At 39.3% G+C, this 27,484-nt stretch overlaps 1 long non-coding RNA gene across 1 annotated transcript; it reads right to left on the bottom strand.

Annotated features, from left to right (window-relative positions):
• Positions 1–1,445: 1,445 nt before the first annotated feature.
• On the bottom strand, positions 1,446–27,484 carry LOC142046206 (uncharacterized). The gene is made up of 3 exons (XR_012655102.1): positions 27,387–27,484; positions 8,153–8,208; positions 1,446–1,525 (listed from the first exon to the last, which is right to left on the bottom strand). It is a non-coding gene; the product is annotated as an uncharacterized LOC142046206 (long non-coding RNA).

Here is a 27,484-nt window from a genome sequence, read left to right on the forward strand (position 1 = left end):
CTGAACAACAGCTAGTGCTCACTGTTCACATTAACATTTTGATGCATAAGTCAGAGAACAATGCTGTAATGTCAACTCTGATGTCGTCTCATTACATGGATCAATAATGAGTTACACTGAAAGCTTTTGTTTGCATTAGTTTGAAACAACAAACAATCCCATGTGGCAGATTTAGCTTGGAATTTAAAAAAAAGTGTGTGAGCGCATGCACAGGTGGTGTGCCTATATGAGAGGCTGGTCAGTTCAGTTGTGTTACTTTGTGAGTTGTGTGTACACATGACCTGCTCCCAAACATATTCATCCTCTTCACGAGGGTTATAATAAAACTCTTTGTATTAGCAGACTGCAGAAAACACAGCCAGGAATGTATGCTGAAGAGCTTTAATTTTTCTGTTTCATTACAATAAATGTTATGGGAACCCAGATATTGTAACAGTGTTAGAAGGAAATTTCAAAAATGCAAGATATTAGGCAAATCAAGTGAATGAAAAATTTATCATAGCATTATTGAAGAACCAAAGAGAGACCAGACTGATGAAAGAGAACCGCTGTGATAACATCATCAGTCCTGGTTATGGTGTATTCAGGGCACAATATCTATTAAAGGTTTATTGTGAGTGGCTCAGTCCTACTTTCCCTGAGATCAATGATAAATCTCTAATTGGCTTCAGCTGGGAACAAGATTGGGCCCTTTGTGAAAAGATTCACTTGGTCTTAGGGCGAAATACAAGTGAGCTGAAAAATCTGTTTCCCCATACTATCTCCAACCAGAGAAGTCCTTTCCTCTTAACAGATGTGGACTTCCCCCATCCCCCTCCTTAAAAAAAACAAATGAAAGAAATGATGTCAAATGAACTTTCTAAATTTAGAGCCAGAGGACAAAAGAGAAAAGGAAGCACATGACCATTATACACTTATTTTTCTTGTTATGGGGGCTGGGACTGTAAAAAGAACCAAGTTTCCTGATGCATTCTTTGCATGGACTTTCTGTACTCTTTTTAGTTTCACAGAATTTTGTCATCTGCAGCTGTAATGTTAGGGAAGAGGCCACAAGAGATGTCAGACACACACACAGACACACACTCTTGGAAGTAGCATTTACTTAAAACAGCTGTTTTATAAACAAGAACAAAAGTTATTTCCCATAATACTCACTTTAAAACAAACAAACAAAAAAAGAACTTAGTTATTATTTTGGAGAAACAATCCATGTAAACACATCATGCCCTTTGCTTCTTCCCAAATACTTCAGTGCTACAGCCCATACTGCTGCTAACCAAATGCATTCTGCTAAATGTCAGGCTCTTGAAAGATATGCTTTGTGCCTCTAAGGGTTTTCCTTTCTCTTTCTTTTCTTTTTCATTTACAACAAAAAATGCATCTTATGAATCATGTACCTATAAGTGGTGCAAATATAAATATTTGGAATGTTGGAATTAGATGCACATCTGAAACACATTGTCTAGATGTGAATTTTCCGAGCGCTCAATGAGGTGTTTGAATCCAGGGCTTTGTTTGGCCTGTCCTGGAGAAAATGGACAGACACAATCAGGAGATGAATTTTATCATAGTTAGGATGTGATTACATCCAGGATTTTGTCTTTACTGGAATACAAGAATTGTCAGAGCATTTTAGAACTGGGCCAATTACAGTCCATCTAGTCTCTGTTTCTATTGATGGTTAATATCAGATGCTACAAAGGGACACGATTGGCTACAGCTGACAAATTTAACATAATTTGACCATGGAGGAAGTATCTTCATAACTCAATTAGTAAATTGATGAGTTTTGTTCTGAAACATGAATTAATATTCCTTTAAAAATTAAAAATCCTAAGGACAGTCTCATTATTTATTAGGCATTTATATTTTTTGGAATCCTACTAAGGGTATATCTATGTAGCATTCTCAAGGTGTGATTGAATCTCGCACTGCCTCAGCTTTGGGACCTGAGCTAACTAGATTAAAGTTCATTTAGATATGTCCATTCAAGCCGCAATCACCCCCAGGCAGTCTGGACATACCCTAAGTTATAGTATAAATGGAAGGTGCTCAGCAATGGGTGTTTAAAAGGATAAGTAGCTTGAGAAGACTTCCATATGAAAAGAAAATGAAAAGATAGGAACAATTCAGGAGACATGATAGAGATATGCACAAAAATTAAAACTTGGTACTCCTGTTTGCTCCCTCTCATAATATAAGATCTTGGGGACATTCAATGAAAATGAAAGGCAACATAATTTTAATCTAATTAAAGAAATATTTTTAACCTAATGCATCATTAACCGCAGAAATCATTGTCACAAGATGGTTGAAATCAGGACAAATCCTCAGTGTGAATAAGGCCTTACTGACACCACTATAGTTACATTTTCAACCAACTTCTACTTTGAAGGACTCAGGAATTTGAGTTGGATCCAACTCTTCCACTGAAATTTCAGCAGGTAGAAAGTGGCATTTACTTGAATGTCAAACTACAATGCCAATGGATTTCTTACAAATGAAAATGCACACAACCTCACAGTGACTGGTTAAATGAACTATAAATATATAAGAAACAAAGAACCATAGCAAAAATATTATCTTAGGGGGAAAAAGAGCTATCAAACAGCTTCCATTCTAAACCTGTCCTGAAGTGAACTTGTCTCCCTCAAGTGATGCCAAAAAGCACATTACAGGAAAGAGCAAAATAGAGGCTAGACCATATCCGCATATTTTAGAAATATTTGGCAAAAGTCTCTGTAACTTTTCATTTAAATACTGAATAATAATAATAAATTATGCTACTGGTTGTGTTCAAGTTACCGAACCAAATTCTTCTCTAATTTAAAGGGCATAAATCCAGTGCAACTCCACTGAAATCCATTTCTTTTTCATAACCTGGGACCAACTCTTGCTCCCACTGAAGACAATGGAAGTTTTACCAATGACTTCAATGGAAGGAGAATCAGATGCCATGACTGACATATGATTAAAAGTCACAAATCCATAGCACAACTCAGATTTTTTGTCTTGAAATGAAAAATGCAACTTGTGTTTAATATAGCAAAAAAATTATGAGAACAAAGTTACAATTTTCTCCACATTTCATACAAAACGTACCCAAACATTGAAACATGTCGCAATGAGGAAATGATGATGTGTTTTTATTCAGCATATGTTAAGGGTTTTTTTTTTAATCAATGCTCTAAATATATAAGAATTATTTTTATTCTGAATGTGGTTGATAGGTTTTTAACTATGGGAATAAAATGGTGATCAATTAAAAATTACTCATCTCAGATACGGCAATGGGCATTTTGCCTAATCTGAACTGCCTAGCTGGCCCCTAAAAGCCTGTACAAGTACTACATGGGGACATTTTATCTTTTGTAATTTGATCTTTTGTATTTTTCCATTGTAAGAGAAAGCATACGTTGGCTTTGGCAAACAGAAAGGCAAAAAAAGCAGTAAAAAGTAAAAAGCGGTTAAAAAAGGAGTAACAAACAGGTAATTTTATGGCTTGTTATGTATGTGAGCGTGTAGCTGGCTAAAGTGAGCACAAGACAGTCGACTGGCTTAAAGAAGTGAAATTGCAACTTTATGCATAGTCTTATCATTAAGGCATCATTAAGATTTTACTCAAACTGGGACCTATTTTTACTCAATAGTTTGGTTTCAGCATGGAAATTTAAAGTGGGGCCAACCTTAAATTTTCAATTATATGGGAAAATCATCATATCCATTTAAAAAATTCTATCTTTCTGGCATTTAAAACTCAAGAGCTAAATTTTCTAACAGCAATTTATATTTGCTAAGGAGTGTGTCCTAATTCGTTGGATCACAGCACCCTCCTATCAGTTTTAGCAGGTGAGGTACTTTGACCGGTGCTGCAGTATGGCTGCTTATTGTCCACGACAGGGTGCTTGAGAGGGAGAGGTCACCCTACAGCACCCCACATCTGTGGCCATCCTGTCTCTTCAGTGGCCTGTTAAGAACTCACTGTTCACTAAGTTATTCAAAGAAACGCGAGAAGGGATCCCATTTATTTCGTGGTCAGGTGCACCTAGGCCCCCTAACCCTCGTTCGGTGTCTCTCTCCCAGTAGTCCACTACAAGGTCTTTCAAATCAAAACCACACACTTATACAGTTTTCACTTGTTTCATCTGGGCAAAGCCCCCTTCTCCCTGAGGGTCTACTGTCAGTGTCTCCCCTACTTCTTGGGCAGGGTCTCTCCCAAGTATTGCTACCTAGAGAAGAGCTCTCCTTCTTCTTGTAGTCACAATTACTCTCTCAACCCCCACTTCCTACAGCTTCCTGCTGCTTTTTAACCTCAGAGAACTTGATTCCCCTAACATGGGGCTCATCATGTAACCAGGGCTGGCTTAGCCCCAGGCTCTCCAGCCCAAGGGCAAGCCACCCTCACCCTGTTACAACTGGAGAGCAGGGAATGAGAGAAGGCCCAAATGCATGCTTGGCATGGAGACAGGGCTGCCTTCCAACCCTCCCCTCCTTTTGATTCTATGCTTGGCCATGGTCTGGGCAAAGGGGCCTTGGGCCAGCTAATTGGCTGCTGTGCCTCTCTCCCCACCCTTGCCTATTTAAATTAAGCCCAGCCTTTTCAAAAGTCTCTTACTCTCTGATTATCTCCCAGAGGTAAAATGAGACCTGTCTGAGTAGCTGGACCTTGCACTCATAATCGGAGAGGAGCTTGAAATCTTTGCAGATTGGTGGCCATGTGGCCTCTCTCACTCCACTCCCTTTATGAGGGGGAAGGAGAGGAGGAGAGGTTTCACAACTGAATTGAGTCCGTGGGGTAGATCAAGGAGAGTCTACCTCCAGTTATTGTGTGGTTTGTGGTTAAAACCCTGTAACCCGCTTTGGAACCAATTAAATGCCTGGTATGTCAGAGCAAGGGGCGGGCAATGTAGCACCCCTGTCTGATGTATAATTAATAAAGTTGCAGCCTGACATTTAAACCCATCCCACCTGTCTCTCACTCATGTGCCTGCTTGTCCTAGTCAGTCAGGCTACATTTAACATTGTCAGACTATTTTGTCAAACATCTTTAATAGGTTAGATGTAGAAAAGGCAAATACATAGGTAAAAGTATATTGGTGTCTAGCGAAGACACAAAAAAGCAGTGAATAAGGGTGGATTAAGGCAATCTCGTGTCCTGGACATACCATGAAACAGGGTCCCCTGTGGCCCCAATCCCCATCTGAATCTTCTCCCTTCTCCCAATGGTATCAGGCTTCTGTCTCTCCCACCCCTGGACCGGAGTGGCAGCAGAATTTCCTTTTCCACCCTGAGGAGGAGTGACAAAAGGGGGACATACTACTTATCCCAGCAACCAGGGTGCATCTTGGGTGGGTGGATTTGGCCCCCTACATTGTTGCTCTGCTCTACTTCTTGTGTTCTTGCACAGCTTCCTCCCACATCTGTGCACAAGGGGTTGCCCAGCCATTGTATGCTGTTAGGTCACTGGAAGAGTATTCAAGCTCAAGCATATGGCATCACAGGAGATGCTTCATATTCTGAGGTTCTCTGCCACTGTTAGGTATTGGGACCAGTGATGTAACCCCACTTGATCATCACATCTCTAGACTGGCCAACTCCAGTCTGGAGTTGATTAAGGCAGTGCCATATAGTCCAGGGTTGATTTGTACTGGGAGGTTGGTGCTCGACTGGTGGGAGCCAGAGCACACAGACTACATGGTCATTCTGAATTCTTGTTTGCCATAACTGAATGCTTGTCTGGGTGACAATGTTATCGGTTTAATGGTGGCAAGAAAACTCTGTCATGACTTCAGTCAACTGAGCATTGGTCATATAGCAGATATCTTAGATCTGTGCATTATCTTGTGTGCTCTACTCTACTATCAACTTCCCAGCATCTCTCAGGAGGGGCAATACCTGTGAGGATGTAGAGCCGGTTGACAAGTGTGGGCTTAATACATCCTGTAATATACTGGGAGGCAGCGTTAAGTACAGGATTTAGCTTCTTTATGCGAGAGGGTCATGCTCACTCTGCATAGGCATATTCCGAAGAGGAGTAGCTAAGTGCCAGTGCTGTTGATTCCAGACTGGACAGGTCTGCACCGCACCCTGATGCAACCAGAGTCTTCTGCTTGAATAATGTTGTCAGGCCCCTCATAACATCAAGACCCAGTGCTAACATCTTACTAGTTATATCTACGCTGCATTGCATCTGTGGGACCTGGGCTTGAGGACTTGGTGTTTCCAAGTCTGCTCTTGAGTTTCTACAGCTGCACTGTAAACCTGGGCTTACAATTGCTGCACCTGGGTCTCCCAGCTGTGCTAATCTGTCCGTGTTGCACTATGCAGACTGTCTGACTCAGATCTGCAGCTTGAACTGTGTCAACACTTCAAAATGACATGGTTTGGACCTATGTCTCAGTGGACTAGGGCTCTGGCCCATTCCACTACCAGTGTCCTAGGACCTGCATCTTGAGTGTTTGTGATCTGAGTCAGACTGATGTGTGTGTGGATAGGAGGGGGAGTTGGGCTCAAACCTGAGTCAGAGCCCAGGCTTAGTGTGCAGTATAGACATAGCCACTGAGATGAATAGGGGAGCTCACCCCTCTTACAGGTATTGATTCAGGCTGTCTGCGTACTCAGGCAGGCATTACCACATCTGTCACTCAGGTCACATTTTAAAGTTTTTCCTTTCCATCTAGGAGGGCTAAAAATGTATGGTGTATTAAATTCAAAGCTGAGTTCTGATGTAATCACATGATACCACAAGCTAGTGCTTTAGGTACTGGTCCACTGCGTCTATATTTACTACTTGTCAGACTGGGGCCAAAATTCTCATGTTCTTGTTTTTCACTCACGAATTTGAACACTTTTAGATAATGGGTTTCTTTTTATGTTTGAGGAATAACATGCACGTAAAGAAAATGACATAGTATATGATTTTTGTTCCCTCCCACCTGCCTGTAACTAAATGCTCAAACAGTGGTTGTGGTCCTGCAAAGATTTATGTACACGCTCCACTTCACACACAAGTAGTTTCATTGATTTCAGTGGGACTACCCATGTGTGCCAAGTTAGTACCTGTGTACATCTTTACAGGATCAGAGATTAAGGCACACCCTTCTGCCTGAGTGGAGCCAAAATGACACAAACAGGTGTATCTGCATGCATGTATCTCAGTGCAGAAGCAGGACCTAAGCAAAAGTGAGCAAAACTAGCCACGTAAACATCTAACTAGCATCATACACATCAACTTCTTTGTACACACAGTTACAGTAAGTGGGCATGAAAATCAGACATCTATTTTTTGCATGTGCACTTCAAATCCTCCATTTTTTGAAATGTGCCCTCCTGTCATCCATACAGGAAGAATCAACAATGACAAGAACCTTGGCACTTTTGTACACTATCATATTATGTGCATATATATAAATAACGTTATTTAGAACACGGAAAACATTTGTGAAATATATTTAACATTTCTTTGGAATTTTGTTTTGATAGAAATTTTCTTACCAGGTCTCAGATTAGTAGCTATGACATACTGCATTTGTGGTTTATTAATGGGATATTATTCACAAAAATGAATGGAAAGATGGTCTCATGGTTACAACTCCAGACTTGGACCAAAGAGATCTAAATTCTAATCACAGCTCTCTCATAGGTTTCTGTTATGACTTGTGGTAAAACACAATTAGCTCAGAGCTTTACTTCCCCATCTGTAAAAACCAACCCAAAAGGTTGGGAACCATTGGAATCCATAAGAGATTACTAGGATTCTACCGCTTCCACTACGCAGCAAAATGTCCTGCTGTAATAATTTGCTGAGCAAGGAAGGTTAGAAATTGTTTTAATCATTTTAACAAAAGAAAGTTTTTCACCAGACCCAGGGAAGCACAAATTGAAAAGATACTATGCGTCACATATTGACTGAACTTGCCCATAAATGGAATCTGTATGATGAAAGGAACATTGAAAATAGATTATTCATGGACACAAATCTTCATTTGATAGTAATCATTCTAGAGGCAGACTATGTAATTTGTACCTCAAGCACATGGCTTGACTTCAGTTTTGAAGCTGCTCAGGCATCCAGTTCTAATGGTAATAAAAGGAAGTTGAGCACAGTAACTTCTAATGTAATATAAAAACAAAAATAATTTAACCTCCTTACACTCTCTGGAAATTTCTCTCCCTTCCTCCACACCACGATAGTTGCTGTGAAGCAGTCTGCAAGAGAACGAATGCAAAAAATAAAAGAGGTTAAATCAAGGCAGTTAGAGTTAATGGGAATTTAGGGAACTTAGTACCTCAAAGGATTGGACTCCACGTTCCTAGTGAACAGCATAAATGACTTGATTTCATTCATATGTCTATCAGGGCATACTTCCTATCCATATTATAGGATTTGTCCAGATACTTGACACAAAAACTGGTTGGGAATTTTTCAATGAATTGTTTTTCAAAAAATGTCGATTTGTTAAAACTGAAACTGATTGTGAAACAGGATCAGATTCAACGAATGTCCAGACTTGAAATAAAGTCAAGAAAAAAGTTTAAAAATTGTTGAAATGTTTCATTTCAATGTTTTCTAAATTAAAAATTCTCTTTTTCCAATTAAAAAAAATTGACCTTTTCTTTAGAAATTTAACTATTTAGACTGAAAAAAAGTTTAAAGGTAAAAATCAAACTGAAATGTTTATAAATTACCTAAACCATTAATTTTGATTAACCCATAATAATAAAATAATAAAATATAATAATAATAATAAATAATAATATTTAATAATAATAATAATAATAATAAAGTTTTCAGCTCATGAAGATTTTTGAGATTTTTTTACTTGCTGTCCCAATTGAATTGGGGGGAAAAATTAACTATCAAAAATAGTTGCAGGATGTGGGAGGAGGGGAAGCATATCCCGCACAATTCGACTTGATAATTGTCATCTGTGTACATAACAGATGTTATGCCTAGGAATCCAGTTATCAATATGGGAAACAAGCAGACCTTGTCTGAAAGCTCCAGCAGAAACTACAGTATCTGAAGGTAAAAGCATTTCATTCCGCATACACAAGAAAAAAAAGATGGGAAGAGCTGCTTAATCTCATCTCAGCTTTGTAAAAAAACAAAATGTTCTGATTTCCAACACATTTCACAGGTTTTCTATGAAATTAATACTGTATTAAAAAAATGGATTGTTCTTATTCTTACAAATTACAACACATTATCCCATGGACACAGCCAGAATCTGAAGCTTTTAAAGCAGCACAGGCCTCCCAAAATGATGATACATTTATAACTGTCTTTGTGTCAATTAAAAATAACTAAAAAAAACCCCACACAGGCTATTTCTGAGACTTAGATCTGCGCACTCTAATCCATAATCCTCAGCCTATAAATCAAACCACTTCAGACAACTCAATAAAGCTAGTTCTAGGCCTGTAAATTAATTTTGCTATGCAGCAAAACCTCTGTGCCTGTGAACTAATCCACCTAAATAATACGCTAATCCGAACTGCTCTCTGCTGTCTGCCCCGAAAGCTCATTATTATTGTCATTCATTGCCTTTCTTCTCTGTGAGGAAAAAAAAAAAAAAAAAAAAAAACCTATGGTGCCCATACACTGATGTATTGAACTATCAGCTGAATGGGTCAAGTTCTGTAGCAATATCCAGCAGTCAAGGGAAAGAGCTATAGTGGCACAAACACAAATCTTCATACATTTGTTCTCAGCTTCTGATGAATTCTCACTCACCCTAAGCCTAACAGTCCTATGCTTTGCTTATGTTTCTCTGCTTACTTGGGGCAATGTCTGAAATACATTCTTATTAGAGGTCGCTGAATAGTATTTACTGATACAGAAAATCTCAGTTTTGAAAAATATTTGCAACTCAGTCCTGTAATTACACCTGTATTCTGTATTTGAAAATATTCCACAAATAAATGTTTGGCAGGCTCTGCATTGTTCACAGGTAGCATTTATGATGTGATCTGCAAAATTAGTCATGAGAGTCACTAGTGAGTCCAATATACTGATTTGATTTTGAATACATGTATTCAACCGCACCACATAGATCATGTTTGAAGCACTGTAAGTTAGTGGATAATAAAGTGTTCTAATGAGATCAAATTGAGCTGAAGGCCTAGTACTCATGAAACAGTCAATTTATTTACTCCATCAGATGTAATTCTCATATATATACTCAATGTACTGGATTATTTGGTGTGAAAAGGTTACTTAATGACATTAAGTGGCCAGTGGACAATTCCCAGTGCATAGATAACTCCCCATTGGCAAAAATCTGAGAGGTTCCACTGTCATCTGTACTAAACACCCCTTCAGTATATGGGGAAGGAAGGAGCAGAGCTTGGGAGGGGAGCAAGGGGAGAAAGCAGAGGTGTAGTGGTGGAGCAGAGCAGTGGTCCAGTACACCTGATCCTAGTGGATAATCAGATGAACATGAGCTCCCTGTACAATGCTGTAGCCAAAAAGGCTAATGCAATCCTGGGGTACATAAACAGGTAGCTCTCAAGTAGGAGTAGAGGGGTTATTTTGCCTATGTATTTGGCATTGGTGCAACCATTGCTAGAGACCACAATTCAAGAAGGATGTTAATAAATTGAAGAGGGTTCACAGAAGAACCACAAGAATGATTAAAGGTTTAGGAAATCTCCATAGACCCAAGGAGTTCAATCTATTTATCTTAAAGAGAAGGTTAAGGGCACAACCAACTTTAAACAACACTCCTACTCTCCAGCCCATTTCATCGGTTCACCACCATTACCCTAGGCATGCCGGAGAGTATAGGCAGAGAAAGGGCTGATCCATGACTGATCCCACCGTAGAGTCAATGAGGACTGTATTAGAAAAGAAGTGGGTCACTTACAGCATTTTAAAATTCAGTGAGTAAAACATTAGCTTTTCATCCTGGCAACTGGAATTGAAAGTCTTAAATCACAACTGAAAATAAGATTTCTGGTCTCATCTAACAGTCGATACACCACACCAATATGCAATCAGTGACATCAGTCATCTTGGTTCAAGAAAGGCCAGGTCTGAGTAGCAGAGTTGCTGAGGATCAGGAATGTTATGTACAGTTTGTAAGAACCATGTGTGGAAGCTTCCTCGGGACCACACTGTCTGATTCTAGTCAGGTTTATTAGCACATTGTTTTCATAAACAATAAATCACCTGGAAATAAATATTTAATAGTTTGGATTCCCTTTGCCCATCCTCTGTTTCTGTTCTTATTCATTTTAAGCCTCACAATGACCATTTTCTTTTAAAGACACTTCATTAAGCTCTTTTTTGTTCATATTTCTCCTGCCCTGAAATAATTAGAGTCTGGTCCAGAATATTTGGTGGGATCTAAGTGTCTATTTAAATCTTCTTGACTCACATGATTCCAAACTGCCAGGTCTCACATCAAACTCTGACCTCTTTGGTTTAACACTATCAGGCAAATGTACACTCTTTGTTCACCCTATCACCTCTTACTCCTGCTAACCTGACTTCAGTGAAAGTTGTTTCTGAATGAGGAGTACAAGATCAAACCCATTTTGTGATTTAGCACTGTATTTCTCCTTCCTGGATCACAGTCAGTGGAGTCAGCGGGGCCTATGTTCCCCAGAGGAACCATTACTGAGGAGACTCCAGGAAAAAACATTAAATATGGGAAATTACCCTGGAAGCAATGCAGCCACATGGACAGAGTAGGGTTGCCAGGCATCTGTTTTTAACTAGAATGCACGGTTGAAAAGGGACCTTGCAGCTTGGTCAGCACTGCCAACTGGGCCGTTGTATGTCTGGTAAGTGGTGCAGCGGGGCCTGGAGGCTAAGGCAGGTTCCTTGCCTGCCCTAGCTCCGTGTGGCTCCCTGAAGCGTACGCCAGGTCCTTGTGGGCCTTAGACGCATGGGCAGCCAGGGAGGTTCTACATGCTGCCCCTGCCCCAAATGCTGGTTCCACAGCTCCCATTGGCCAGGAACCGCAGTAAGCACCACTGTGACCCCGCATCCTGAACCCCAACCCCCTCCCCCAGCCTGGAGTCCCTTCCCATATCCAAACTCCCACACAGAGCCCACACTCCACACAATATCCCAGCCCCAGCCAGGAGCCCCTCCTGCATTCCAAACCTCTCATCCACAGCTCCACCCCAGAGCCTTCATTCCCAGCTGGAGCCCTCCCCACTCTCCCTCCTCCCACATGCCAACCCCCTGACTCCTGCATCTCAAACCCCTCCTCTCTGGCCCCACGCCAGAGCCCACACCCCCAGTCAGACCCTGCGCCAGCTTGGTGAATGTGAGGGTGGGAAATAGTGAGCAACAGAGAGTAAGGGGATGGAGCAAGTGGGGGTGGGGCCTTGGAGAAGGGGTGGAGCTGTGGGGAAGGGGTGGGGAAGGGGTGTTCAGTTTTGTGCCATTAGAAAGTTGGCAACCCTAGGACAGAGCAGGGCACAGAGTTCAAGAAAGTTCCACTTGTTCAACTTAACCTGCATTCAGCTTCATCCATGAAAATGAAACACTTTTTACTCCTCTCTGTTTACAACAGAGTGTATGAAGTAGCTGACCCTTATACCATTTTCTTCCTCTCCATACATATTTACTAAGGCTCAAATGCAGGCCTGAATGTATAGCTGGGTTAGAAGGGGCTTGGGTCACAGAAATGCTGTAGTGTTCGGTGTGGTAGGGTTTTTTTTTTCTTAGGCTGCCCCCCCTCTGTGATTGCTGCTGTCCTGAGGACTGTATTTACTGTTAGATGCATAGCACAGCTTCTTGTTGCCTATTTACAGCCAATGTGTGACATTTCCTGGATGAGATTTAAAAGACAACAAAAGTTTTTTTCTTTCCTTTCCTTTTTCTTTAAATAAACCTGCCAGGACTTCAAGTTCAAGGTTCTCTCCAACTCCTGCTGCAGCTAATGATACCGCTAACGCTAAGCACTTCGTAAGCATTCCTTGTCCTGTTTTAGGTACTAACAATGACATTAACCTATACAGGCAAACATGCAATGCTGAATCCAGGTCTTGGCAAGTAACTAATATTTTCAACTACTTTAGTTAAAAAAACAAAATTGTAACTTTTAATTCTGCACACGTGCTGTGTAAGGACTAGATTATGAAACTCCCTTTGATGTGAAGCTACTCAAACAAATAGACCCAATTACTTTGTAAGGACTACTCATGTCAATACATTCTTATCTATGACAGCATGGAGTCCCTAATTTGCTTCTTAATTATATAAATAATTAAAAGTTTGTTAATTCACTGGATATATATTTTTATTCATTTTAGTTCATCATTAAACAGCAAGTGTTATTGAAACATTGATATAGCAAAGAAAGCTTTCAAGAAAAACACTTTTTATTAACTGGTCAATTATATTTTTCTTATTACAATGATACCCATTAGAAGAAAAGCAATATTGGGGCTGGCCAACTAATTCCTTTCTCTGAGTCAATCAGAACTCTCATGATGGACAGTACTGAATTTTTCCATGAGTAGTTCAAGACTCCTCCAGAAAAAATATTTTTGTATTTGTGCAATGGCCAGTTCTAAGTTGGTACTTTGCGGTTCATTCCACTGTAGTTTCTGCAACATTAACGTTTAAATGCTTAAGAGACACAGGGTCGCTTTTTAAAAACTAACTTAATCACTATCAGTCCTGAGAATGCAAAAGCAAAAGACACAGACAGAAAAAGATATTTTCCACGCATGTTTCCAAAAACTGTACCTTCTTTTGTATTCATTTATTTTACTTTACTTTTATCCATAAAATTATTTGCCTTGTGAAAAAGGAACTCTGTTTGCACATTGCATACTTCTACATACGTACGTGTGTGTTTGTGAGAGAGAGAGAGAAAGAGCCAGAAAGAAACAGCATTATTGATGAGTCTAACACACAATACTAAATCTGAAAATGCCCCAAAATCTGGGTATTTGAAATCTGGGTCTAAATATTACTGAAGTGGCTCCGCCTCTTTATACTGCATTTGTAGTTTAAGCCCACTGGAGAGATAAGTATAGATATTGTGCCTAGCATGACATGCTTCTGGGGGAGAATTTAAAGATTAATTCCGCACAAAACATGAGATCTCCGGTAGGGCAGTGGCTCCAGACCATTTACCCTCATTTGCATCCCAGCTAATGACTAGCCAAACCACAGCAGTTTTGCTTCCCAAGCGTTCATTAAAATGCTGTTCCTTTTTTGATGTTCAGCAGGTTGCATGTACAAATTCACATGACGTTTGCTTTGAATGAACCTCAGAACTCAAACAGGACCCCAGAAGAATCCATCAAGTTCCACCTGTGTGATGAATTCTGTGCTATATACAATCGATTATGGAGTTTTAAGGGGACATCAGGGAAGAATTAAGCATGATCAACATTTTTCAAAGGCAAGATGGCTGCTTGCTATGGCACAGCTGGTCTCTATCAGAATCAGCCATAATCAGTCAGTTGTTGGGTATCAATACTGTTCACCAGTCAGAAGCATAGGAGATTGTACTATTACTCAGATCATCATAAGAGGGAAAATCTGGTTTCTCAGCTAAAAACCTAGGGAATTTTAGAGGATGTGCAATCAGATTGAGAGATCTAAATAAATGCCTAGTGATAAACCACTTCAAGTGTGATATCTTCTAAGGTCTGCTCGCTTGACAGGTAACAAGAGGCCAAAAATCCTCTTCATACTTCCCACAGACTAACAAAGCTGGTTTATGCTGAAATCACACATTGCTGCACAATAGTGACATGACATGACATAATTCATCAAAGCCTTGCTTATGCAAGGTTTGCTGGGAAGGCTCACACACTTAAAAACTTCTGAATTGAATTATAAGCTTGTAACACAAACCAAAGCAAAGTGACACATATCTGGTTTTGGATTTCACTATAAAACGGTTTTGCATTGCTCTAGTTTTAAAAGTTTTGGTAGTATTAAAAAAATCATAGCATTTTCTGGGTTTCCTCCCTCTCTGACTTTATTTCCATGACACTGACAATAAGGGCAACATTCAGTTCCTGAAAGATCTCATGAACAAAAGAGCAGCATCTGAGGCATGGGAAGCCTTCACATAAGTTAATCAGTAGTGAGGATCATGTTTGTTTGAACAGCTTCTAGCACCATGGGCCACAACCCTGATTGAAGCCTCTAGGTGTTAATTATTATTTAATATTTGTATATTAAGAATAATATCCCAATCTACATAACACATAGATCTTACATTTGGATACATAGACTGAACATGCTCTAATCTACAGATACTTAAAACTTTGCAAACTGATTAGGCCTAATTCTGTGCCACACTAAGTCATTTTTAAAACCACAAAATGCTATTACTCTGCAGTGTACGGCCAGGAGGTGTCAATCAAATTACGTAATTTAGTGGTGATGAATGAAGACCACTAAAGCTGAATGGATGCAAAGGGAACAGGATGTAGAAGAGAAAATTATGAACGCTGAGCCAATGTGCAAGTAACACCAATGAATGGAGGAAACATCAATGAATGTTGAGCGAACACGCAGAAAGGAGGCAGACAAAGGAACAATTCTAGAAGGACATGCTGTGAGCAAAAATGAGTGAAGAAAGATGACATATGGCAAGCAGACACGTGGCAAACAATGATGAATGAAGGGAGGCTATGAATGTCATGCTGTCAGAAAATGAGCCAAAATATAGTAAATTAAGAACTGAGCAGATTTGTCAAGAATGAAGACAAATAATGGAATGTGCTGAAAGCTCAGCCAACATGCAGTGAATTGGGACAATGAAAGAAAGATGATCCTACGCGTATTTCAAATAAATAGCTTCTCAGTATAAGAAAGAAACAGAGCTGCATAAACTGTACATGCCTTCTAGTCATTATGGAGAGTTTTTTAATGTACATAGATTCTTTTCAATAAAAAGAATATGAGGCAATGTAAATATATATATATATCAAGCAGATCAAGCTTTCCCTGACTTCCAGGCTCTTGCAACTGTTACCTGTCCTGAGAGAGAAAGACCTTGTCATTCTGATAATACCCCGCTCTTACAGGGATTTGCATCAGTAGATCTCAAAGCATTTTAAAAAGGAGGTCAGTATTATTACTCCCATTTTACAGATGGGATGCCAAACCACAGAGACTTCTGCAAGGTCATCCAAGAGGCTAGAAGCAAATCCAGAAATGGAACCCAAGACTCCTGAGTCCCAGCCCAGTACTCTCTCCCCCTAGACCAGGCTGTTTCACATAGAGAGTATTAGTGTTATAATATGTGTCCTATACATTGTGGGACAAACTCTGCTTTCATGACTCAAAGGGCCCATCCTATTGATTTCCAGAGGTTGCAAATATGGTTGATAAGCTCAGGACTTGGCCCTATATGTTCTACATTCCCTGTTGTTTTGTCCCTACATATAGTATAAGGTGGGGCAAGGACTTTCTTTTATTGTAGGTTTGTACAACGAGAACCTGATCTTGACTGGTGCCTCAGGGCCCAGCAATGACAGCAACAAAATATTTGGAGGAATATAAATTGTGGAAGCACTGCTTGTGACTCCATACTTAGAGTTAATTTGATTTTTGTGCTTAATACTGGTATTCAACCACTTTCTTGTGTATGAAAAATACAGTATATCTTCATTTACTCTTTGAGCATAGTATGAATTTTCTGAGAATTTACAAGTTAGGTCATTAAATATTTTAGGAGTTAAAATTTAACAATAAAAAGACAGAGCAGAGAAATAACACTTCAAGGATCAGAAAGACAATGCCACAAATATTTATTCAGATATTCATGACCTTTAATTTAGAAAAATAAATATTCCATTTATTGAAATATTTCTAAAAAAAGATCTATCTGCTTCAAAGACAGCTGTATGTGAATGCAACACAATGGTGCAGATTACATTTTTATCCATATTCAAACATGAAATATATATTTAAGAAGTCTTTTGAAAGGCTACCAGTGTTAGAGAAATGCATTGCAGGCCCATTTATACCCTTCATCACCAAATTGTTCTGGGGTGGCTGTTGTTGGTGAATTTGTTTGTTTTGTTTTTTGAGAAAACCATGGTCATGTGTTCCTGCATTTCTCACTTTCAACTAAGAAAGGAAATGATAGAAATGTTGACTTACTGTTCTCTCAGTATTTCTGATCTAGGCCTTGTGTGTACTAGAAAAGATTTCCCCTGATAGCTGTGTGAATGTTCACCATCACCACAACATTTATCACGATAAAAAAGTGGCAAAATTCTACCCTGGAAGAAATCTCAAATCTCCCAACACATTTCACTAAGGCAGAGGATGGTCACTTCCACAACCGCTTTTGCAGTAAAAACTGTTTTTAACCTGAGAGAGTCACCTTTTGCTGGAAAACAGGGACAGACTGGAGATGAAGTTGTAAAATATTTTCCTTTTCACAAGACTGGTAGAAATTAGATTTTTCACTGTGGGTCTTTTCCTGCAGTTCTTTTTATAGTCTTTTGCAAACAGCCAAAACTTTAACATTCAGGAGCTAACACACGCCAGGCCTCTTTTAAATTCAACAAAATATGGAAACAAGAAACTGTGTCAAAGATGATACTATGAGAAGGAGTAGCAGGTTGAGTAACATGGTGTATTTTGGAAATGCATATTTGTTTTATTAAAGTGATCCAATCACGTATGTATGAAATATATGTAACTGTGCCATAGGTAGGGAGCTGGCAAACACACAAAGAAAAAAGTAACAGAGAGTCCTGTGGCACCTTTAAGACTAACAGATGTATTGGAACATAAAAAAATGATGCTCAAAAAGTCTGTTAGCCAAGTTATCCTGAACCTAATTACACTAAGCCAATAATCCTTTTATAGCATTCATACTAAAAGTTTATTAGCATGAACTTCACAATGATGTGCTATGTTGTTGGGGTTTTTTTTATTGCTTCTCAGTCTATAACATCATAAACTATCACACTTGTTTCACATTAACATTACTCACACAACTCAAACTAGAACTTTACTTCCAGTCAAGGATTGTCTTGCTGCTTAGCAGACATTGCCCTCAATTCAGAACAGTTTGCACACACTGTAGTTCTTCTGTTTTGTCATCAAGGCTGAATTGCTAAGGGCTTCCATTGTCTTCAGATCAACAGGTGCAGAATGTCTCTTGGATTTGAATGCTTCAGTTATCAGTCGAGCAATCAATGGTTTTATGTTATAGCATTCATATTAAAATGCTAATTGCCATTAATGCTTCCCACCAATGCATTCAATTCAAACGTGTTCTTTTATTCATGTAAATGTGATATGGGAGACTGGTCCATTAATTTCAACAGAACACAGAGCTATACCATCCAGAGTAGTGCTTAAGCAGTAAAACAAAGCCTTACAATCTGATTAGGTTTTGCTTGCAATGATAGCAGTCTCCATTTATGAAATTACATTGGACACTGAATACTGTATTCTGTCTGACTGCTGCTATATATCGACAGATTTAATCTATTTCTAACCCTACAGTATTATATAGTCACAGAGGGTAATCCCTGCACCCTTTATTCATGTTTGCTCTCAGGTGACACAATGCAGCGTATTACACAAGTGGTAGACAGTGGAAATATTTATATTGACTAGAAAGGGCCCCAGTTGCCACGTAGTCCAGATCTACATCCAAACTTTCCCACATTCTGAAGTCTGACAGTAGAGAGAGGGGCCACATTTCAATATTCAGATCTAGAGCCAAAATTTTTCAAAGACTGGGTTGATGCCTGGTTCTGGAGTTTTATTCCAAACCCATCTCATCAATTATCCCTCATGCATACCTCCCCACACTCTTCCACATGCACCCTTAATCTAACTGGAATGATTGCTATATTTTAGCAATAGGCCTAGTTTTACTTCAGAAGAGCTTCTCTTTTTAAAGTGATTCACTTCCCTCACTGGTCCTATGGACCTATACCCACTGACAACTCCATTGTTCCATTGTAATGTGTCTCCTTCTTCCTTGAGGTGTTGTCTAGCTACTTTCTCTCCAAGCCCCAACAAGCATGCTCTCACCCAAATAGTTGCTGATAGCAAAGGGTCTCAAAGCAGGTTTGATGTCCTAGCCAGGCAGCTGCAGTCTTCAAATCTCACATCCTCTCATGGCTTCCTCTGGACACAGACACTCCAGGCTGCACTGCAAACCTTTCGCACGCCCTGGATTATGAAAGATTTGGAGGCACCTGCCAGTCCAGCACAGAGTTGCTAAGACCCCAAAGTAAATTCTGTGGGATATCAGCAAGGTTGTGGAAGATGGTGCAGTTTGGGAATTTAATGAGAATTTACCTTAATTGAACTGAAAGATGTAAGGAGTTTGATTTCAGCACTAAGGCCCATTATTGCTTAGACTCTGATGCCTCATCTTTGACAGATTTTTAGAAGTACTGGTACTACTTGGCTCATGACTAACTCCAAAAATGACTCATTCACCCATAATAAATCTCAAAGCCAGACCCAAGTAGAAATCCCTAATAAAAATGTGACAGTAGGAGCTAGACCAAGCTGGACGTTGTCTAGCCTGATAAACTGGAACTTCTGTTAGCTCAGGATCAGTACACTAATATTTTACACCTATACAGCAACAGTTTCCAAGGATCCCCTAACACAGCATGCTTAAATCACCTACATCTGATTGTGTGTGTGTGTGCACAGTCCAGTGAAAGAACTTACATAAGCAAAACCCACTTGCATTTGATTTGCACTTTGTACTTTAAATTCTGTCACAAATGCACACATGCACGAATGATAGGACAGAAAAGGAAAGACATTTTCAAACTTGGGTACCCAAGGTTTAGGCATCTAAATCCATATTTAGACACAAAAGAGTGGTCTGATTTTCAAAGATACAACCAATGTGAGCTTCAATGCTCAGCACCTCCAGAAATTAGGTCACCTATTTAGGTGACTGCATATAGATCTAGGTGCCTAAATATGGGTACTACCATTTGAAAATGTGGACCTTTTTGCAAAACTGAAGGTGTCCATGTTAGTAAAAATTTGGTCATTTACACCAGCTCATCTCAAAGGATTCCAAATCAGTTTGCAAATGATATACAGAAAACACTACTAAGATGATATCCAAAACACAACACAGTTCACTTCAGCAAATGCATTGATGAGTAACAACTGTTTATTCGCCTTAGCTAAAGGCAGGGAATGAAAAACAGGAGAACTCTTGCCAAGAATGCCATTGCAAATGTTTGTTCTAGTTCCTGCCTGAGTCGAATCTTCTGTTTTTAAAACGGATCCATGTTTCCTCATCATCATTGCTATGGCTGAAAGTGGAAATATATATTTTTCATGGAAAAAACACTAATGTATCCTAGGGCACCCTGGATATCAAGAATGGGCTACTATTGCCTTAACTTATCCTGATTTTTTTTTTAGGATGGGGGATGGTAGCAGAGGCTACCAAATTATGACACTCTACAACTTGTTGCATTTGTGGGTATCAGAGACTAGAGGAGGAGCAGGAAGTAGTACAAAAGAGTCTCCATGCAGTTGCTTCTGATGTGACAAAAAGTAAAGGTTTTTAAAAGGTTTATATATATGCTGGTTACTGATTTTTACAGTTAACCAAAGTAATAGTCACAGAATCTGTGACACCGATGAGCAAGTAATTTCAAGAACTCATGCTTTCCCCCGGATCATCACAGAACTTCTGATACAGATTTCCTTGCCCTTCATCAGTCACAGTAAACAAGGGAGCTGTGTACTTCCAGTGTGTGTGTGTGGTGGGGGGACAACAAGCATACTGAAATCCCAGTTAAGTAGGCAGCCAAAATCTGAAATTGTCTGCTGCTCACTAAGGGCCAAACTTTACTCAAGAAAGATTCCCATCAGCTTCCATAGGAATTGAGGATGCAGGAATCACTCATTCTTCACAGTATCCGGTCCTGAAGAGTTCAAACTAAGTCTCCGATCCCACAATGTGTGCACTCAAGTGGACTGCTGTGCACTTGTGGAATCCCACTGACAATACTATACTCAGCAGTCTATCCCATTGTAGGACTGAAGCCTTCGGGCCTGATCCTTCTAATACTGAGTCAGTGTCAAAATTCCCACTTGACTTCAACTGGACCATGAGCAGGCCTAAAAAACACTGTTCTGAACTCTATACTCATGCAACCCTCCCATTCTTCTTATTGACTAATAGTGAGATTATGATGTTGTTCTGCAGCCCCAGCCAGTGAAGGCACTTATACTGCATTAGACGTTACATATGAGGACAGCCACTACCCAGACCCTTTACTGACCAGAAAGTAGTTTTTAATTCTGAAAGCTATTTCTCAGATTTACTTATGGCTCAGATCCCTCCCTCACAATGCTCTGCAGCTAGAGACATTTTTAAAAAATAAATCCACTGCTTTAATTTTGATTTCGCTTATTGACTACACACAAATGTTCTTATTTTCCCAACAAAAATTAAAATCCCTCTTCCCCATATAATCCAAATTGTGCTTTCTGTCAGTTAAAGTTTAATCAGAGAATTCTCTTTCCATTTTACAATAGACTCAAAAATTAAACTACTTTGTGCTCAGAAATGCCAGTGATGAGATAACCCTCTTTGCCATTCAGGCTAATCTGAAAGTTAAGTAAGATGTGAGCAGTGACTCCATTCCAACCCCCACCCTTCTCCTTCCCCCAACCCCCCCTCCGTCCGACAATCTTCTTCTCATTCTACACTGTTTCAATGGTGACAATTAACTAAAATGTCTTGAGAGAGCCCAGAATAATAGGCTGTTCTGTTAATCTGTATTCATAAGTCTCACTTAATGATTTATTTATTTTTTTGCTTAGTCAAAAAATTGAAAACTCACGCTACACTAGGGCCATCTATCGGGCTCTTTGTTTGAGGATTTGAGAAGAGGCCAAGAAGTCATGTCAGCGAGAATCAAACCCCTAAGGTATCTGAGAAGTTTAGCCAGGGACCAGATGAGCATAAAGTCACTTTTCACAAGAAACCCATCTCTGTCTAAAACCACCATAATATAGGTTTTTTAGCCCACAGACATGACTCCCTAAAACAAGCCAGATAACCTACTGTATGCATGAATCAACTCTGGCAAGTTACTGAACACAATCAGTTAAAGATGTGCAGATTTTTATCTGTCAAGCATTTTGAAAGTCTGGCTCCGGGATCCTAAGTTAAAATGTCTGTTAGAACAATGATGTCATCCTTGTGACAGGCTTTAACTGAAGCAATGAAAGGGGCTGTTATGTTTCTCCTAGCTCAGCAGGTGTGAAGGCAACACAAAGGACATTCACAGAGGAATTCCCTTACATGAAACTTAATCAGACCTCATTTTAGATGTTGCACATCACTGCTTCCACTGCCTGAGAAATGAATGGTGAACAAATGCTGATTCATTATATTTTGCTAAGACTCCTGAGGGAAAAATACATAATTTAGAAAAGTCATCAATTCTTATTCTTGTTTTTCTTTCGTCTCAATTTCATTTTCACTTTTATTTCTCTGTCTGTTTTTTTTTTCCTACTTCATTTGCTGTCTCTTCAGTAAGTCCCTTTACTCCAATTTGTTTAAAGTTCGTTCATTAAGTCTGGCTGCCAGTTGTGTATTTTTTTTTTCCTTTCAGTTTCCTCCAACTGATTTTAATGAAGCAAAGCTCTGATTAGAAGTAGATATGGGCCCAAAGCCACAAAGATTGGATTTAGATCCAACTCTCTCAAAGTTTGTGACTGTTTTGATGTGGGGTATAAGATTAGTCTCATCTCTAATTAAAAGCTACTACTGAGCACAAAATGGATGCTAGTTTCCAGCTCTCCTTGCTTTGCTAAATTAACCTAGAACACTAGAGTTTTTGAGGTAAAAATGCATCCATGCAAAGTAATTTTTAAATGGCACAAGGTTCAGTTACATGACATTTTATTCAGCATTATAAATTTGTCACTTGCTGAGGTGGCACTCAGAAAAGGAAAAATTCTTAGCACTGAAAATAAATGTTAGGATGCTTATTTTTTATTCACACTGTAACTTGAACAGCTGAATGTTCCAGTTTTAGATTTCCAGGACAACCATTATTTAGCGTAGAAACTGACTTGATATATCTTCAAAGCAAATCGCTTACAGTTGTCAGTGAACTTGAAAATGTATCACTTTGAAAAATTTAGCTGCTCTTATAAAAGAGCAGTCGCATGATCATCTGAGAGTCACAGCACAAAGCACTGAAATGAAAACGAAAAGACTATAGCATTCATATTAATGAAAGCTATAGTTAAGGTTACAACAGGACTTTAATTATAATTTCCTGTTTTCACATGCTCAAAAATTTGTAAAACTTCTCCTTGCCATATGAAATTTTATCATGCTATGTAGTTTTCAGGCCAGAAAAGTTTTTTTTTCTTTTTATTGTCTGAGAAAAATCCTTTAGTTCTTCAAATTGCCTTAAAGAGTGCCTATGAAAAGGTTAAAACACAAAACAAAAACTTTTCCCCCTGAAAGTAAATGTTAATGTGTACCCTCTGATAGTGTGTTTTACAGGCCCCTCTCGGAGCTGATCCACAGAGGATATGAATTGTTACAACCCCAATTACAGAGTTTTGGTTCTTTAACTCAAGCTGCAGCAGCTCATGACTTTAGCTCTGGAGGTCACCACTTCAATCCCTGATCTCTTGGGCAGGACGGCAGCCCTCACAAAGGCACTTTTTTCAGTCACGCACACTTGAAGTAAAAAAACAGCTGGACTTTCCAGTTTGAATCTTCCCGGGAAGCCACTGCCAGACACTCCGTTTCCTTGTTTGCAATACAAACTGAAGGGGAGATATAAGCATTTAAAATCTTGACACCTACATAAATGAGAGTACCTTGTGACAGCTTTGATCCAAATCCTGAATATAGTTATGGTCAGGGATGAATTAATATTATCTGAGGTCCTAGGAACACTGGTTTGTTTTGCTTTTGTTGTCCTGTTTTTGTTAATATTTCTATCCCATCTCTTCTGTCCACTGGATAAAGGAAGAACTTAGCCTGATGACTCTGACTTAAATTTTTGCAGCTGCATGAATTTTGAGTGCTACAGGAGCTATTCACCATTTTCCAGCAGCCCAAGTAGGCACACATATCAAAGCAGAGTCAGTGTAAAACACTACCAGATTGGACTGGCAATGTTTTACAACCACATTAGACCTGTCTAAATGACTATGAAAGCTGCACGCAATGGTGAATCAGGTCCTCAGTGTTTAATTTTTATCTGTGATCCATGCAAAGCAGGCAGGGGCGGCTCCAGGCCCCAACACGCCAAGTGCGTGCTTGGGGCAGCATGCCGCGGGAGGCACTTTGCCGGTGGCCAGGAGGGCAGCAGGCAGGCAGCCTTCGGCAGCATGCCTGCAGAGGGTCCGCTGGTCCCGCGGCTCCGGTGGGACCGGCGACCAGCAGAGCGCTCCCTGCAGCATGCTGCCGTGCTTGGGGCGGCGAAATGTCTAGAGCCGCCCCTGAAAGCAGGTGGCTGTGTGTAGAATTCCAGCTGAAGTCAATGAGTGTAAATGTCAGAACACTAGAGTGGCCTTGCAATCACAATGGAGAACCAGAGCTTTATTTTGTAGAGGAAAATCCAGCTGCAATTTTCTGGTGTTAGTGTTCAAAAACCAAACACCAGTCACTTTCTTGAATATCCTACCATTCAGAAAGGTGTGCTCCCAGTTCATCTCACAAGTATAGTGGGCTCTATTAAAATCTTCAGGTTTAATTCAGGGCATTGTTTATCTTTATTACAGTCTTTATAGCACTTCTGCCTTTTTCCAGTGGAAAACAGCAAATTCCAAAATGAATGCAACTAATATGAATAGTAAAAGTCATGCAAGTACTCTATGGTAAGTGTTTATGTGGCACACAAAGAGTACCAGTTTTCAACCACTAAAAAGGTGCAAAACCAGAAATAAAAAAGGTACACACGTCTGTATAAAAAGTAACCAGCCCAGGTGAAGAGAAGTTAATAGATATGCACTGAAACTGTTGGTAAACTAGCATTTGAACTATAGGGTAATAATGACGTGTATATGGCATCTTTTTTTATTTCTGAAGCCTCCTCAAGTGCTTTTAAAAACTACCATGTAACGAGATATGTGTGTACACACACAGAAATGGCAAGGGACATTTAGTATTAGATTGACATTTACATATAGAGATATATGTATACACATTATAAATATTATATACTACATACACACACACTAATTCCTACCACTAAAACACTGAGCAGAAACAGGAAATATATCAAGCGCTCACAGCAATAGTACAGGAAAATGTATGAAAGATAATTTCTCCAAAAGAGAATGCAAAGTGACTAAAGTTTGGCAAAATGCAATTGCGTAGCATGTAATTTGGTCACAATACTGGAGTGAAACATTGTTAATTCTCACAAAGAGTGCTGCTCTAGGTTATTTAATGATATCAGTAATTAAGAACTTGCTTTTAAATCTCTTCTGAAAGAAGCGCCTCCAGCAGCACTCTGCCCCTTTTACTGGCTCAGCAGTGATTCAGAGGGAAGGGTGCCATCCATTGAATCACCAGACTCACTTCCTGTACAAGGTCGATTCTGACTGGTGGCCTTCAATCCAACTACTAACCTTGCTGAGTTTGTGAGATGTGACATGTTCACAGTCCCCCATTGAATGGACACAAATGATTCACAATTCATCATTCATGCTGTCTGTCCCTACCCAAGCTATGATGTCAGTATCTGTATCTGTTTACTGTTCTTAGCAGGGGAAGAAACCCAAGATAAATTTCCTGTAAGTCTCTACTGAAAAGGAATTGTTTCCCCGTCTAATGAAGCATGTATAAAAGATACCTACGTCACCAAAACCAGAAATAAAGACTATAAAAATCATCAATCAAATAAGCTGTAAACTGCTTTGTTTTTAACACATCATTAGAGTAACTGAACCCTTTCACAGTTCTCGGAAATGCTCAGAGGGGAAAAACCCACAGAAGTGGCACTGACATGAGTAGCAACAGTCACAAGGAAGAATACCAGGAAAAGCAGTGAACATCATTTCTGGCACATAGTTGAAGTGGCAGAAGTAGATAAGAAAAGGCTGCTGCCTTACCATACTTCATGCCATTGCACTTAGACAGGTATTTAATCCATAAATTCCCAGCTGGAAGACGTCTCACAGTAGCCACCTTCATGACAATTCAGTGAGGAGGAATGGTAATGGGACAAAAGAATTACATTATTCTTTGAACCCTCTTTATAACATTATATTGCTGACAATTTCCCACTCCCAAATCAGTACAGAAAACAGTGGAGGAACATGAAAGTTCTGACTGAGGTTCAAAGTTTAGCTTCCAGGTTAGCCAAACCCGAAGCAATGATATTGTGCATGCATTGTGCCGCACTGCAAAGACCATCATGTAATGAAACAACCAACTGAATAAAGAAAGAAGAGGAAAACCCACATGTGAAGCATAAATAGGAAGCAGAACACTATGGGATCTTCCAGTCTTTATACCTACATAGGCTTTGATGACTGACATTATATACGTATATATAAAATATATAATTATGGAATTTAAAGATATTATTGGCATGAATTTGGGAGGGCAGGATTCATGATGAATGGTGAAGCATAAGTGAGTTATACAAAGTATCCCACACAAATGTCAGGTATTCTGTATATACCATAAATATTACAGAAAAAATTAGAAATATTAGACTTTTTTATTATTTTAATTGTAATGGTATTGGCTGAAACTCTCTGCCTATAGAACCAGGTAGTCTAGTTACCAAGAATCCACCTGTACAAGGCTCTGGCTCTCCTGACTTTGAAGTTAATTTTCTCAGGGCCTTCCAAATTAAGAAACAAGTGCATAAGCTAAAGGAAAGATGAGACTTTCCCCTTCCCAATGGGAGAAAAATCCTCCTCCTTTCTAGATCAGTGGGGTTATGAAATAGGAGATTTTAAAGTAATGATTTTTTTTCATAACGAGAAATGCTGTCAATAGCACCGGATTGAATCTTACCCCTCGGAGTCCTTAGGCAGGTGTCATTTTTTTCATCAAAGGAGAATTCCATGTTTGGGGAAGAAAGAACAGGTTTCTGGGGCAGTGCTTGGTTTTGTTTGTTTGTTTGTTTGTTTTTTAATTAGTGTTTGTTTAAAGGTATTCAAGAGCTTAGAATGTTAGTCAGTGATGTGGACAAAGTTACTGATAGTGGAACATATGAAATATGTATCGAAAAGGGAGAGATAGCGGACTTTTCTGATTATATGTTTTAATAATTTGTATTATTATTTTGAAAGAAACAAACTTGGAGGACTAAAGCTTTCTGTCATGACAAAGATAGAATTTTTGGGAAATCGAGAGGATGTCAATTTATTGCCTTCAAGTTTAAATCAAGTGCTGGTTTTGGAAAGTACTTATCAAAGTTAGTGTTTGGCTTACCTCTGATTTCTTTTCCTCATGATTCATTATTTATTCCAACGGTTACAAATATGGCAAGGCAATGGATAAAAGTATTTATTCACATCTCTCTCTTCCTG

This window comes from Chelonoidis abingdonii, chromosome 2, assembly GCF_003597395.2.
Source record: "Chelonoidis abingdonii isolate Lonesome George chromosome 2, CheloAbing_2.0, whole genome shotgun sequence".
In the NCBI taxonomy this organism is placed as follows: Eukaryota; Metazoa; Chordata; order Testudines; family Testudinidae; genus Chelonoidis; species Chelonoidis abingdonii.